Source organism: Marmota marmota, unplaced genomic scaffold, assembly GCF_001458135.2.
Source record: "Marmota marmota marmota unplaced genomic scaffold, marMar, whole genome shotgun sequence".
NCBI lineage: Eukaryota > Metazoa > Chordata > Mammalia > Rodentia > Sciuridae > Marmota > Marmota marmota.
In genome coordinates, this window is record NW_025999968.1 from 47,839,090 (window position 1) to 47,853,721 (window position 14,632).

Consider the following 14,632-nt stretch of genomic DNA (forward strand, 5'->3'; position numbering starts at 1 on the left):
AAAAAAAAAAAATATATATATATATATATATATATATATATATATATATGTGTGTGTGTGTGTGTGTGTGTGTAAATTTCTTTATAAAAGATATTAGGATTTTCACATCTTTTATCTTTAGTGGTTTAACCAACATATGCCATGTACCCACCAAAACACTCCACTGAATGGCTTTGTATTATGAAAAAATATTTGTGACCTTAGGCATCCCCTGAATGGACATCGAAAGCCCCACTCTAGGAAGTTGCTACTCAAAACCAGCATCTGCCTGACTTGGGAGCATGTGAGAAGTACAAAACCTCAGGCCACACCCTGGTTGGACCGGATCTGCATTTTTCACAAACTCTTCAGATAATTCACAGACATATTCATAAATAAGAGCATATTGCAGGTTGATTTCCCTCTCTCATTGTCTTTTCTCCTGAGAAAAAGAGAGACAAACATTGGTTTGCATTTACCAGTTGGGTATAAATAATGTGGTGGCTTTTGCTAAGGTTTGGATAGGTATCCCCAAAAGGTCATATGGTAAAGACTTCATCATTAGGTTGGCAGCATTGAGAGGTACCAAAACCTTTAAGGGGTCTTTTAAGTCAACATTTTGTTGCTGTGACCCAAAGACACAAAAACAATTTAAAGGAGAAAAAAATTATTTTGGCTCACAATTTCATAGATTCAGTCTATAGATGACTGACTTTATAATTCTGAGCACAAAGTGAGGCAGAACATCATGGCTGACGGATGTGGAGGAGGAAAGCTACTCAGTTCATGACAGCCAGGAAAAAGAGCTCCACTCACCAGGGAAAAAAATATAACCCACAAAGGCAAGTCCCCAATAATTTACTTCCTATAGTCATATCCTATATGCCTACAGTTACTATTCAGTTAATCCATATAAGTGGATTAATCCACTGATGAGGTTACAGTTCTCATAATAATGTATTCATTTCACTTCTGAACATTCTTACATTGTCTCACACATGAGTTTTTGAGGGACACCTCATATCTAAACCATAAAAGGAGTAAGATCTAATGGGAAGCCTTTGGAAGTATGTCTTTGAAAGGAATAGTAGGATCCCAATCCTTTCCTTTTTCTTTCTGTCCTAGTTGTGAATTGAGCAGCCTTGCTCTGCCACATGCTCCCTGCCATCAAGGCTGCTCCTTGTTACAGACTGAAAAGTAACAGGGCTAAATGACCAAGAACTGAATAAAAATATTTTTTTTCTCTTTACAAATTGGTTATACCAGGGATTTGCTATAGCAATAGAAAGCTGACAAGCACAATCTTGAGCATATGTGACCTTTTGCAGAGGGTGTAGGATAATTCTCTGTGCTTAGAAGTTCATTCCACAAGCTTGCTAGATGTCTTGTTTACCCTATAAGCTCTCTTGGATTAAATAAATTAGAAAAAAGTGAATCAAGTTCCAATCATGTTCCAGTTAGGTTTTCCTATGTATGTTTTAATCCTTATCTGCCTCTGAGGTTTATTTCTCAGTTGGTTCAGGAAGAGTTGTGACTATTACTCCAAAATATGTCAGCATTACCAGCTCATACCAAGAGTCTTCTGTATAATGCTAGGTCCAGTGTATATGGCTCTTATATGTTGTTGTTGTTAGAGCTATTAGAGACAGAGTGGTGATGTATAACTTGACATTCTTTTAATTATTCTTTTGTTTTGAAAAATTCATATTTTATAAGAAAACAAGGTGTGAACACTTATGGTCAGAAAGGCACGAGAAGTTTACTCTTGTACTTAAAGTTGCATTGATAAGCACATACAGTTGTAAATTAATAATTACACATGGAATAATGATGGGTAAGCTAAAATAGAAAATGAAGAGAAATAAGCATTCTTTAAAGAATACCTCTTTGGATCAGAAACTCTAAGTCAAAAGTCAGTCGTTTTGAATTCTATAATAAACAGACAAGTGACAACTAAAGTTTTGGTCCTTAAAGGATAATAGGGCAAAAACAAAGTGATATAAATAAATGGCGCCTTGCAGTTAGCCTTATTACTCAAGACCTGAAACTTCAAGACAACATCCCTAGGTCTTGTCAGTGAGTTTAAGAAAGTGACAAGTAACTGCTGTCTGCAGCAATGGACTGTAGTAAGCTCTGAACCAGGTTTGTGATGAGACCAATCTCAGAAGCCAAAAGATGAACCCAGGAACATAGTGGATTGGTAAACATGTCTGTGGTCCCCAGTGTTTCTTTCACCAGGAGCCCTCAGATGATGCAATCTTAACAGTTAATGATGGTTAAGCAGAGATAGAATAGCACAGAGGAAAATGAATGGAAAGGCAATCAAACGAAAACAACCCCACTGAGATACAGGAAAGATGTTACACGGAAATCAGATGCTAGGCATGGTTGAGCATGCCTTTAATTCCAGTGATTCAGTGGGCTGAGGCAGGAGGATTCCAAGTTTGATGCCAGCATCAGGAACTTTGCAAGGCTAAGAAACTTCTTGAGACCCTGTCTCAAAATAATAAAAATAAAAATAAAATAAAATATGACAGTTCAAAAAAAAAAAAAGGTTGGGAATGTGGTTCCGTGGTAAAGTGACTCTAAGTTCGGAAGGAAGGAAGGGAGGGAGGGAGGAAGGGAGGGAGGAAAGAAAGAAAGAAAGAAATCAGATGCTAAAGTACATAGATTTCCCTGATTCACAATGGTCTAATTTGCAATTTTCTGAATGATGGTATAAAATCAATACACATTCAATAAAAACAAGATCAGAAACTAGAACTTGATTTTGATCATTTCCCAGGCTAGTGATAATGTGGTACAACTGACACTCTGATGTAGGGCAGTGTCAGTGATATGATCAGGAAGGAAAGCAACCGAACATGGCACACTGTGTTGCTAACCTAGGATGCTGTGTAGGTTAAGGGTGTTAAAAGCATCTTCGATTTGTGATATTTTCAACTTATGATTAGTTTATCAGAATGTTACTCCACTGTAAGCTGAGGAGCATCTATACATATAACAAAAATATGAATTTCACTTCAGGGGAGGTTGACACAAACTTTAAACAAAGTTTCTAAGAAAATTGAAGAGATAAATGTAGAAATAAGTTCTACTAAAGCATAGAATATTATAAAGTTGCATTAAGGTGAAATGAAAAAAGAGAATGAAAAAAGAGAACTATGGAAAGGAATTGATTATAAATTTTGAAAATCAAAAATATTCTATGTAAACCTATTGTAATGGATTTTATAAGCTACATATAGTAGAACACAGCTAATGATTTTAAAGAAGGTTCAAAAGAATTCATGTGCAGTACATAAGTGAAAGAAAAAGTAAAAGAACAGTAAAAGATGAATATGTTAATTAGGAAGAACTCAAGAGCATAAGGGAATGTAGAGAATGATAGAGAAGTGGTATATGAAGAGAAAATATTTGACTATTTTCCAAAATTCATTAGATAAAGTTTGCTCTGAGTACAAAAGTGAATTAGTACAAATAATTTCTATTTAGGCTCATTGCACTTACTTTTCCTAACAATAGAGACTACTGTCACTGTTAATAGCCACCAGAATGGGGGGAAACCCAGACTGATAAATCTTTAGTGAACCTGAGTCAGCAAAAATGCATAACAAAAATAGCAAATTAAAGTCCTTAAAGGACTAAGGGAAAATAATTGTTTAAGTATACAATTTTATAACTAACCTTATTATCTTCCACAAGTAAGTGCAAAATAAAGGTTAAAATATTTGTTTCCAAGATTAAGAATTTTATCATCAGTCAAGAGGAGCTTATGTAGGAACTGTTTAAAATATTAATTATGAAGAAGGAAGATAAGCACACAGGAAAAATAGAATGAATGCTGAAAGGGAAGAGAGAAAGCAAGAGACAGGCGAGCAAGAATTGAAGGACTGAAACCAGGCAGAGATCCACACGAAAGTTTATCTGTCAAAGCTGAAAAATAAAGCCCATCTCTCTATAGAGAGGAGAGAGGCCCGAGATGTTTGGGGGTTCAGCTTTTGTGGGGTAGGGATTTGTAGTCATAGCTGTGGTGCTGTGGGAGAGGCTCAGGGGTGCTTGTGTCAGAGCTGGGCGGGTGGGAATAGCATGGGATTGGCTTAGGTTGATGGCACCACGGGCTTTCCAGAGCAAAGGGTCCTGTCCTTCTGGGATGGGCGCAGGGTTATGGTACCATGGAGTAGGTCATTAATGGGGGTGCGGGGAGTTCGGGTAATAGGAAGTACTGGAAAGTGAAACTTATTTCATAAGAACGACAGTTGACATTTAAGATGGCTGCTCAGATGTTAAATCAAGACCTTATAAATGCAAAAAAATAGATAAATATATTTAATTTTGTCATATGACAAATAAAAAGGGTGCATCATATATGTTTTTTCCTTCTTTTAACTAAAAAAATAAAATGAGGAGAGATCCAAGATAGCAGAATAGAGTTACATTCCTGGGTGCTCCATGGAGTGAAATCAAAAAAGCAGGCAGTGGCTTCTCTGAAAGATGGGTAAACAAAAAAAAAAAAAAAAGGAAANGATCTGCAAAGTAAAGGATGATATAAGAGAGCAAATACCAGTAGCAAAATATCACTTCAATAAAGAAACTCTGAAAAAACAAACAGAAATTCTTGAAATGAAGGAAACAATAAACCAAATTAAAAATTCAGTAGAAAGTACCAGCAATAGACTAGATCACTTGGAAGACAACCTCAGGCCATGAAGACTAAATATATAATCTTGAAAATAGAGTTGACCATGGAAAAAAGATTTTAAAGGCAACAGAGTACAACAGACACTAGTATGGCAGTATGTTAAAATGTGGATGTGTAACCGATGTGATTCTGCAATCTGTATACTGGGTAAAAATGGGAGTTCATAACCCACTTGAATCAAATGTATGAAATATGATATGTCAAGAGCTATGTAATGTTTTGAACTACTAATAATAAAAATTAAAAAAAAAGAAAAAAGATTTTAAGAAACCATGAACAGAACTTCTAAGAAATATGAGATAACATGAAAAGACCAAATTTAAGATTTATCAGGATAGATGAAAGCATGGAGATACAAACCAAAGGAAGGCACAATCTTTTCAATGAAATAATATCAGAAAATTTCCCAGATCTAAAGAATGAAATGGAACACCAAATACAAGAGGCTTATTGAACCCTAAAGGTGCAAAATTACAACAGAAACATATCAAGGCACATTATCATGAAAATGCCTAGCATACAGAATAAGGATAGAATTTTAAAAGGCTGCTAGAGACAAACATCAGATCACATGTAGGAGGAACTAAAGCAGATCTCAGTTTATTTCTCAACCTAACCCCTCAGAGCTAGGAGGTCCTGAACTAATATATACCTAGCTCTGAAAGAAAATGGATGTAACGGTGTTAGGATGTGACAAGAATCTTGTACTATGTCTTATTCTTTTTTGAAGCCCTACAACCCCAGTAAACCATGAGACAACACAGAGAAAATAGGAGGACTAAGGTTGTTGGAAATTTAGAAATGAGAAGAAAGAAAAGGGAGTGACAGGAGGCAGAATCTTTGTGTTTGTGTGTGAATATTTTAAGTTTAGAAAAACAAAATAGGAGAAAATGAAGCCTGATTTAGGTCCAGTTGGAGGATCAGAGGGAACTAGTGAGCTAATAAAGATAAAACAGTGAAGTCAGAAGAGACAGAAAACTATCAAGTAGTAATGACAATGTCTACTCAGGATTTAACTTCCATGATAAGGAAAGTGCTCTGGAGAAGATGGGGGGAAAGAAACATGGATACTGTGAATGGTGATAGTGTTTGGGTTTAGAAAACTGAATTTAAGTATAATTTAAGTATACCTGAGACAGAACTCTAAGTACCAGGGCCTTTCCTGTCTATGGGTTATACACAAAACTAAAGGGAAATAATTTTTCTTTCTTCTTCCCTTCCCCTCCTTCCATCCCTTCTTTCCTCCCTTCTTTTCTTTCCTCTTACTTTTCATTTAAGGGTAATCCATATTCCTCAGTGTTATTAAGAAGGCAGCACCTAAGTACAGGTAGCTATAGGGACCTCCAATTCCTCTGTCCCTGTTTCCTCCAAAAATGTAGGCTTGGAAGAGAAGCTTTCACCAGACATAGGCATGGCCAGAAGGAATTCCTAGAAAGCAATGTGACCCTGAACTGAAGACTTTGCACCTCGCTTCAAAGAGATCAGTCTTTCCTGAGTTTTCTCATGTTCTCCTAAATTCAATGGGGCACTTGTCTTAACTACAGGTGGTTCCCCACTTACAGCAACTTGACTGCTAATGAGTCACCAGCTCAGTGCTCTTCCACTTACTCAGAGCCCTGGCAGAAGGCCACGCAGAACTGCATCACTGGCACTGTCTGTTCTCTGACCTGCACTAATATTTAAGACCCTATGTCCTGGGTCCTTGACTTCAATGACCTCTTGATAGCCCAGTCAGTTATACCTGCCTGGGTTCTTCTTGGTGCTTTGTCTCAACCATTCCCTGTCAATAATCAAGATGGGGGGGAAATAATAACAATGTCAGCTACATTATATAAAGCTTTGCTTTATACCTTTGTGCTCACGTGATTCATTTTGTACTAATAATTAAGCATTTTTGAAAGATTTTTTTTAGTTGTAGATGGACACAATACCTACCTTTCTTCCTTCTTCCTTCCTTCCTTCCTTCCTTCCTCCCTTCCTTCCTTCCTTCCTTCCTTCCTTCCTTCCTTCCTTCCTTTCTTTATTTATTTCTTTATTTCTGTGGTTCTGAGGATCGAACCCAGTGCTCACATGTGCCAGTCAAGTGCTCTAACACTGAGCCACAACCCCAGCCTAACCAAACATTTTGAGCAATCACTATAGCAATCTTTTTGGGCAGTTGTGTATATTTTATCCCTTAAGAGATTTTGAGAGAGACAGTACAAACTGTATTTTGCTTATAAGTACATTTAGGTTATAAAGTGACATGTGACTTGAATAAAACCAAAAAGCTCATGTATATCAGAGTGGGAACTAATGTAAACATTTTCCCATTCAAAATCTTATTTTATCTTTTTTTAATTTTTAATTTTTTTTTCTTTAAAATTTTTAGTTGTTGATGGACATTTATTTTATTTATATGTGGTGCTGAGAATCGAACCCAGTGCCTCACCACGCTTGCTAGGCAAGCACGTGAACAATGAGCCACAGCCCCAACCCCTCCTACTTTATTTTTATTAATCAATATTCTTTTTTCTCTGGAAGCTCATTGTGTCTAATTATTTTATTGTTCAAATATGTTAATAATATATACTGAAAGTCTTTATGCTATGTAGCATTTGTTTATAAGAATGACAAATATTTAATTTTTATAGATGTTCTGATCAATGGCAAAATATGAGCATCAGGCTGTTAATAGGAAACTATTCTTTATTACAACATTTTATTTGAAAACTGAAATCCACTTTAATCATTTAATCTATGGCCTGAGTGATTAGCTTGAAATTCAACATTATTAGAATTCAACATTATTAGTATTAGAATGATCTAGGAAAATTATAGAAGGCAAAGGCAAAGGCTTTGAAAGAAATATCATCTTCATCTTTGTTTCTGGGGTACAGATACTGTGAAATTTAAATTAGAGATTCAGAAACCGAGCCATTTTCATGAATTCCAAAGCTGTCCTTGTCAAGAACATATCTTGTTGATACATTCTGATGGGTTATCATTCAGAGGTATCAGTGCACCACCTTCTGAGGTCCTCTTGCTATCGACCTAAACAGCTCAGAGATTCTAATCACTTTGGTGAATTGTCATGGACTAAGGTCTAGTCACTGATTCTGCAGAAAAGAAACTGGACTTATCATCACCCCAGTTTACCCACTTTCCAGTGCTGGCAACACTCCTGGGTACTTTCTTTCTTTGGTGTTGTCAATTTCCTGATAAAAATGGCAGCTCCTTTATTGCTGATAAATACTTCTGTCGCCCCTCATCTTGTGTTGAGTCCAATAATGGCCCCAGCTAAGAGTAATCCCTTACTCTGGCTATAGCACTAAGGTTTAATATACACAAACAAAAAATTCCAGTACTTTCCCCTTTCCTCACCAATGTGTTACTTTTTTAAAGGGCACTTAAACTGTTTCTAAAGTTGAATAAAATATAAAAGAAAGTACTCCTTATGAAGACTTCTTGGTAAATCGTTTGGATTGCATAACATTGAAAAAAGTTGAGAAAAACATGGTACCTATCCAGAATAACACCTTAATAATAAAGCAATTATAATTTGCATGTATTTTCTTACAGCCTTTCATTCGACAATTTTATTCGTTTTTGTTTGTTTGTTTGTTCCTTAGATCTGAAAAAATGCTAAAAGGCTTAGGTGAAAAAAATAGCATCCCCATTCATATGTAGACCCACTAGCTGTATTCCTCAGAAGCAACTGTTTGCATTTTTAAAGTGTTTTGACTGCTAACTAGATATTTATTTCCATATCTCTAGATGTTGTGTTAATGTTTTTTCTTGATTTACTAATTTCTGTCATCATCCAATGACTTTTCCCAATAGCTAAAGATTGATCTTGTATACTTCTCCCTTTTCTTCTTCCTGTATAGAGTTGGCCCTCTGTAAACATAGGTTCTGCATTAGTGGATTCAATAAATGGTGAATTCAACCAGCCATGGATTGGAGACATTTGAAAAGATTTGCATCTATACTGAGCAATACAATTTCTCCCTTTCATTATTTTTTAACAGCACCATACAGAACTCAGTTTCGACATTGTACTAGATATTAAATATAATCTAGAGGGCTGGGATTGTGGCTCAGTGGTAGAGCGCTTGCCTAGCATGTATGAGGCACTGGGTTTGATTCTCAGCACCACATATAAACAAATAAATAAATAAAGGTCCATCAATAACTAATAAAAATTTAAAAAAAATAGTCTAGAAATTATTTAAAGTATGCAGGATGATTGTGTAGGTTATGTACAAATAGGATGCTATCTTACATAAGAAATTCCAGTATCATTGGGTTTTGTGGTCTGGGGGTGTCCAGAAACAAATTCCCTAGGATAAACAGGGACTACTGCATATCCAACAGAGCTAAACACACTTTAGATAAAATTCATAGTTTGGGGAGTTCTGTTTTCTCAATACATAGGAAACAAGGATGTTGGCTAAAAATGAAGAAAGGAGATTTTGGAGAGGTGAGGGGTGTGACAGGGATGAAAAAAATTGGCCCAGAAGACCAGGAGAATAATTTGATTAATTATTCTAACTTTTAGTGTTTATGAAAAAATAAAGGAGAGTCAATAAGTCCATGTTGTCAACCTTTCATGCTTAAAAAACAACAAAAATCATTTTTCATCGAATGATTCTATGCTATAACTTTTTATTTAGCTTAAATATTATGGTGAATTGTACACTTTGGTTAAAAAGTAATAAATGTCTTTTGAATTTCCAAAGATGTGGCATCTCCAGTTGAAGTGCTCATGTTCTCCTTGATCTTCAAACCCACTAAAGACAATGCCTGTGATTATGCTAAAATTTGATGGTAATAGAAAAAGTACAATTTTTTTTTTCTTCCAAAGAACTGAATCTAGGTCAAAGCCACCAGAAGAAGAATTATGTGAGTTGATTACTTTAGGATTTTAAGCTGAGTGTTTATAAGGAAGCTCAAAAGGCTGGGAACAGCATGACTTTGGGTTTGAAGAGTCACATGTTTGGTTTGAATCTCAGTTCTGCCAGTGAAATTCCTCATCTATTAAAATGTCCCAAATAATATTTTATTCATGTAATAAAATGAGAAAACTACCAGTTTCCATATCTATTACAATAACATTTCCCTTGCAGCAATGTCCTGTGGAGTGGAAGTCATTTTCTTATAGTACCAAGTAGTTTGTAGGGCCTCTAATAATTCAATGTGGCTCTACTGCAGGACCACACAGTAGCAATGCTATGGAGTATTCACTGGAGCCTCTGCTTATGGTGTGTCATTTATATTTAAAGCAAAGGCTTTCATAGACAATCCATCAGCAAAAAACATTATCAAGTTCATTGGTATCCAAGGCAACACTGACATTGTTATTGACATATGATTCAGCCCTAGTAGTGACAACTCTTCACCTTCCTCAATTCCAAGATCATCATCATCCCCAATTAAAACCACCTCACCTACAATCTCTCCTTCCCACACTGCCCACACACTCAAAAATCTAAATCAAAACCAATAATAAAACCCCCCAAAACAAAAATAAACAAAAACTGGCATAAGTGTCTCAGTGACTCGTATCCTTCTTCACCTTGCTTGTGTTAATTGACCCCATTAAGCATCTGGAACATTACTGAACATTACTAGCTCAGAATCCGGACAAAGTAGGTGGAGAGTAAATATTTATTAAGTAAATGAATGAATGGTGTAAACAGTCCACAATTCCCCTCATCATTCTTTTTTCAGCTAATGACATTGTATCTGGTCACTGGTTGCAGTAAAAAGCCTTGTATTCTTTCTCATTCCTAATATTTATTTGGTCAGCAAGTCCCAGAAATTTGACCTCAAAAATAACTCTAAGTTCCGCTCCTTCTCTCCCTTCTGTCATATAATCTCACCAAAGGTGTTGCCATTGTTCCTTACCTGGCCTCCTGGTCTCTGTCTGACCCCATCTAGTTTCTTCTGTACGTGGTTTCTATGGTGAACAGTTTAAAATGTGAACCAAATAGTATTTTGTAAAACCCTGTTGACTTACTGCTTTAAAAATCTTTCTAGAGTTCTCCATGTCTTAGGTAAAGTTCAGTGTCTTCAGCTTACCTCCTTAGCTTCATTTCTATCATTTCACTCATCATTTCTCCAGTCAAGTAAGTTTCAGTTCCATTGTGTGGATTCAATAGAAAGGCAAACTTTCATTACCTCTGTGCCTTTTTACTTTGTTTTTGTTAGTTTAATCACCTTCTTTCTATTATTTTTCTGGATAAAATACATCTAATTTCTAAGCTGAAAAACATTTGTGATTTGCACCCTGACTCAAGGAGAAACGAATCCTTTCTCTTGTGTGCCCTTCTAACTCTTACTTCAATGACTTTTGACATGCCTTTGGACCCTAAGACTGTGACCATCTTTGTGGAAGAATCCTTGTCCTACTCTTTTTTGTATCTTTATTAGTTTCCTGTGTCTTCTTCAACAAATTATCACAAACCGAGTGACTTGAAATAATGTACAGCTATGGAGGTGAGAAATTAAAAAGTCGCTGAACCAACTCAAGTCTTCTGAGGACTGCTTTCAACAGGTGGTTTTATAAAATGGAGCATTGATGGGTGGAGTCTTTGACTCACAAATTTGAAGAATGAAATCCGCAGATACAAGAATGAGAGCAAAGTAACAGGAGTTTTTAGAATAATAGGAAAAAATTAAAAAAGAAAGAAAGAAAAGAAAAGAAAGCAGGGCTCTTGAATACGGAGGAGTCTCAAAAGTGGGATGCCAGTGTGTGCCTTTTGTTTAGTTTTTTTGTGAACTTGATCTTCACTCTAGGTGATTGGTTGGATAATATGTAAATATAGGACCCAGAAAAGGAACAATCAACTCTATTTTGTCTTCTTTAGCAAATATGGAGAAAAGTGATTTCTAAGCCTTTACCAGCATAAGTGGGAGGGAGGGTTTGTTAGTCCAAGAGGAATTTCTTGGGGCAGGGGTAGATTTTGTGGTTGACTATTGCTAGGGCTAGGGGTAGGGGTAACTACTAGAACAGTTGTGCTTGAAGCTGTCAGAGGCAATGACAAGATGTTCTAGCCAAGAGGGAACTGTTGTGGTTGTAATTGTCAAGGGCAGACACAGGGTGTTCTCTAGGGCTGATGTCTTCTTCTAGGATGGCATGGTATCCTTCCCTCCTTCCCTTTTCTAAGGCCCTTACCCTGCCTACCTATGGGTGGTCTACTTTCCTGCCTCATTTGAGGAGAGGAGCTGTTCTTTATGTCTTCCAGCTTCTGGTGGCTCTTTGCATCTGTTGGTTTATGGTTGCATCCTTACATGGTCCCACTGCTTTCTCCTCTCCATCTGTGTCAAATTTCTGTTTTCCTTTATAAAGAGAAATGTGATGGCATTTATATGGCCCAACTAGATAATCCAGGGTAATCCCCCATCTCAACTTTCTTAACTTAATCATATCTATAAATATTTCCTCCTAATTATGTTACCACATCTTCCAAGGACTAGAATCTTGGGAGACCATCATTCAATCTCCTATAATTTAATCCTCTTCTCCCCATCACTGAAGTTCCATATCCATCTCATATGCAAAATACATTTGCATTGTTATGATTTGGATACAAATCTCCTGTGTTAAAGCAGCAATGTTCAGAGGTAAAGTGACTGGATTGTAAGAGTTGTAACCTAAACAGTCCATCCTAGTTTGAATGACTGTGTGGTAACTATAGATAGGTGGATTGTGGCTGCAGGAGGTGGGTCATTCGAGTATATGTGTCCTGGAAGGATGCATTTCCCCTGAGGTCCCTTTACCATCTCTGTCTGATTGCTGGCCCCACCAGCAAGGCAGATTTCCTTGACTGGGCCCTTCCCTGAGGATGTGGTGTCTCAACTCAGGCCCAGAGCAATGCAGCTAGACAATCATGAACTGAACCTCTGCAATGACGAATCCCAAATAAACTTTCCTTCTCTAAGTTGTTCTTGTTCTGACCATGATGGAAAAGCTAACTAAAACATGCACCATCCCATTATCTCTAATGGTCTCAATCAATTGCAGAATAAGCTGAAGTCCAAAATCTTATTAAATGTCTTCAGGTGAAAAATTCCAAATCTCATCACCTAAATCACCTAAGGTGAGAATCCATGAGATTCTGTCTATGATTCAAACTTCTCCATCTGTGGATCTATGAATATAGAGAATATATTATCTGTTCACAAAATACAATGGTGGGGCAAACATAGTAAAATAATTATAGAATTTCCCATACCCAAGAGAAGAAAATGGAAGGTAGAAAGGAGTTGCTGGTTCCAACCAATTTTGAAATCCAGTGGGAAAAATCCCATTATGTTTCAGGGCCTGTGAATGATCTTTTGTGGCCCAAAGCTGTGGGCCTATTACACTGCTTTGAGAGTCATACCTGATTTTTCTTCAATGGTAAAACTTATCTGAAGTTGAGTAAGTTTTGTCTACCTGTTTCTTGTCTCTACAATTTTTGAAGTCTGGCAAACTTTGTTAATTCTGTCCCTTTTCTGTCTCTGTTACTTTCAGTTCCAGCTGACAATGTTCCTGCTGATATGACATTCTCAAAAATGTTGTGGCTCTCCTGTGTATGTCATGGAGAGTTCTTTGTTCGATGAGATGGTCTTTGTAAAATCTTTCTTGGTTAATCCTCTCTGTATTCTTATCTTTTGCTGAGATGGCTGAGGTGATTCACATATACCAAATCTCTTCAGCACTGAAAGGAGGTTGTATAGCAACACTTTGGAACTTCTCTCCAGAGTATACTTTACCAATCAAGTATCTTCGAATTTTGCCATCTTTTGTAGTCTGGATTTGATGAGAATTTCTCCAGTTAATCAAGTGTTGGCTCTTTTTATTTTTTCTATAACAATTCTTTCTTCAGTTTACTGCTTTCCACTCATACTTTACTAATACAGGAAAATAAAACAACATTCAAACTGCACTTTGAACATTTTGCTTGAAATCTCAGATAAATATCCAAGTTCATCACTTACAAATTTTCCTTTTCACATAAATATAGAGAGCAATTCAGTTAATAAGTTGCCACTATACAATAAGTATTGACATTCCTTTGATTTCCCATAACATAACACTTCTGAGCTTTTCTAGAAGTAACTTTAACATTCATATCTCTACCAGCACTTTGTTCAAGGTAATCTAGGGTTTTTATATCAAGTCTGAAAATCCTCTAGTCCCTACTAATTACAAAATATCAAAACCCCTTTTATATATTTGCTTATGTTTTACATTTGTACCTTGAACCCTAACCCCTTTTACTAAAATCATATCAGTTTAAGTCTCTACCAAAGAAACAGAATGAATAGGGTATCTCTATTTATCTACCAATAGTTGATGATTAATTTATTATACAAAAATCTGTCTTATGTACTTTGTGGGGCTTGTAAGGTAAATTCATACTCCATAGCACAGGCCATCAGGAAGGGCTGGTTGTAACTCTCAAGCACAATGATGAATTGCATTCCACAGTCATAATTACTTCTTCAGGAACACTTCAACTCTGCAGCCCTTTAAATTAACCCAAAAGAGTACCAAACCATGTAGGAAAATCTGTTTCATTTGGAGGCAATTAATTATAAATCTGGATCACATCCACAAAATATCTTTGTAGCATCACTTAGATCATTATTCTATTGAATACCTGGGACCTGGGAATGAGAGTCTAGTCGAGCAGACACAAAACTGACGATTGTGATCAGTGATTAGGACAGATTCTGTCACAGAGTAGACCTTCATTTAATTTATGCTGAATAGGCTTGCTGTCTTGATGGCTCTGTATACACTGTCCGGCAGCTGCACCTAGAGGTTGGAGCTGGGCTGCGTGCCGAGCCCTGTCCTCCGAAGGCTGGACTGCAGCCTCGAGCGTCTCGGTGGCCTGTTCGCCGCTGCACCTTCGGGCAGAGCCTGCTCTGGGGTCGTTCTGCACCCCCCTGCCAGGGGACCCGTGCTCCGGAGGAGGG

At 36.8% G+C, this 14,632-nt stretch overlaps 1 long non-coding RNA gene across 1 annotated transcript in view; it reads right to left on the reverse strand.

Moving 5' to 3' along the window:
• The window catches only part of LOC125616869, a 20,055-nt gene extending 9,419 nt beyond the window's left edge, over positions 1 to 10,636 (reverse strand). Inside the window, exon 1 of the long non-coding RNA XR_007347654.1 lies at positions 10,571 to 10,636. This is a non-coding gene — a long non-coding RNA (uncharacterized LOC125616869). The remainder of the gene's footprint in view (positions 1 to 10,570) is intronic.
• Between the last annotated feature and the right edge of the window lie 3,996 nt (positions 10,637 to 14,632).